Source organism: Aplysia californica, unplaced genomic scaffold (genome assembly GCF_000002075.1).
Source record: "Aplysia californica isolate F4 #8 unplaced genomic scaffold, AplCal3.0 scaffold00738, whole genome shotgun sequence".
NCBI classification, from domain to species: Eukaryota; Metazoa; Mollusca; class Gastropoda; order Aplysiida; family Aplysiidae; genus Aplysia; species Aplysia californica.
This window is the reverse complement of record NW_004798008.1, coordinates 119,670-121,916: the sequence shown is the minus strand read 5'-3', so window position 1 is coordinate 121,916 and position 2,247 is coordinate 119,670.

The following is a 2,247-nucleotide window of genomic DNA, read 5'->3' as shown; positions in this document are numbered from 1 at the left end:
ACCATTCCTCCATCGAAAATAGGAGGATCTGTTTTGGAATCTTCAAGAAAAGATGGATAGAGGGGATCAGAGAAACATTGGACAAAAACAATATCACCAAACCCCAAAAGAAAACTTTACCCTCGGAGACAGCCATATAAACGGTTAAAATATAGACAGAAACACACGATTTCAGAGACGCACTTGGTCACCATATATGGATTTAAGGTGGCAATTTTACACATAAAAATTTGAAGTTTGAAGTAAGTTGGAGCACAATATGCTCCATAGGGCGTCCGTTTCGAGCGATACACGCTCTGGGGCACTGGACGAAATTGGTCGCTTATAAGGACAAGCTGGAGTCAAGGGCAATGAGCGGGCTGATGAGCTCGCTGGGACAGCAAAACCAGAAGGGAAGCAAGCTGTGCCCTGACAAACATGAAATTGTACGTTCAGTCAAGGAAAAAAGAGAAAAAGAACAAGAAGAGACGGAACACCATCATCTTGAGCGACTTCGTGAGCTTGAAATTGGATGGGCGTCTGCAGAAGTTCAAGACTTAGTGGGAGGAGCAGAAGGCTATGGAATCAACCATTGCTTTGAACCGTCAGCACCTACACACTTCGAGATGTGCTTGTTCAGGGGACAGAGCGCTTATGGGAATGCCCCTTGTGCAGTGATGTCGGTCCTTCACACAAGTAAACAAGTAAACAAGTAAGGACAAGCGGGCTAACCCAGATTTCGGGGGTTTCCAGAAATCTTGACCTACACCAAATGTGCGCATTACCCGACCTATAGGAGAAGTTTGGTTTCATTGGTGTGTATATTTGTTTGATTATAGAAAAAAAACTCTCCTTGTCTTTTAAAGAAACTGAATAAGGTTCCAAAAACTTTACCTTCGATTTTCTCAAAGCAGCATTTTTCGAGGTAGCCCCTTTGTGCTTAAAAGCGACCATTTATCTGTGACTTTTTTCATTTGCTGAACCTTTGATGTACCTGCTTCCTGTGCGGTTTCAACTTCAGATCGTACTTCAACATGCGCCGAACAGATTCTCTTGCAATAGTTTTGGGAACATACAAAAGAAGTAGAGGAAAATGACAATAGTAAGGATCAGGAAAGAAAAAGCAGCAGTTCCCTGTTGTAGATCAGTCAGTTATGAGCGTGACATGAGGTGACAAAGTTAAGGTTCATAAGACGCATACAACAAGTGATACAACAAACGTGAGAATAGCATTTGTGAGGTATCGTAGTGAAATCAGGCGGTCGTCAAAATTATGAAATTGAAGAAACTAGCATTTTTCTGCCAGTTTAAAAATTTTTAAAGAATTTTTGTTTTTTGGCTTAACACCATTGTTATCAAATTAAGAACTCATTTCCGGGTGGATTTTACTGAAAAACGTTGATTAAAAGAACCCCAAAAATGTAAGTTATCAGTTTCCACGGACTATCACACTATGGCGGCCATTTTCTCGCTAATTCTACTTTTGAGACCAGGTGACCCCACCTTCTTCAATCTCAAATATCTTGACATTTATTCAAGATAGATGGGCATTTTTTTTCTCCAATAGCAAGACAACCGAACAAGTTTTAAGATGATACCAACAACTCCACATGTCCAAACATTGACGGTGGGTGGTTGGCGGGTGCTCTGGTGTGGTTTGCTCCTTTTTTCCTATCGAACATCCATAATCTTTATCCCCCCTTCTTCTTTTTTATGTTTGTTACTCTCTTGTAACACATTTAATCTTCTGGTGCTCATATGACCTTATGCAGTTGCGAGCGCCGCAAAACCTCTACTAAAACTTTAAAACACTGACGAGCGCCTGATTCCACCGCGTTGTGACATATTTTACTTCTCCCCTCGACATCGCAATGTAACAGAGAGGCCGGGAAAAGTAAGTGCGTGCAGAGTAAGTTAAGTAGCTTGTTAAGTATCCGTTTTGGGGCTTTTCGGTGAAACCACGCTTGAAGATGTCTGCTCCGTTATAATACATGCTCCTCTTCATCCTTTCCTGTGCACGGACACTTTCAAACGTTTGTTGAGGACATGAGAGTGAGAGTGATAGCACTTTGCTACATTTTTGCGCGACACAGACTCGGTGTGCGTTTGTGTGTGTGTTTGTGTGTGTGTGTGTGTGTGTGTGTGCTTGTGTGTGTGTTTGTGTGTGTGTTTGTGTGTATGTGAACGTGAGTTTGTGTGTGAGCATAAGTATGGATGTGTTTGTGTGTGTGTATGAGAGAGAGAGAGAGAGAGAGATAGAGGGAGAGG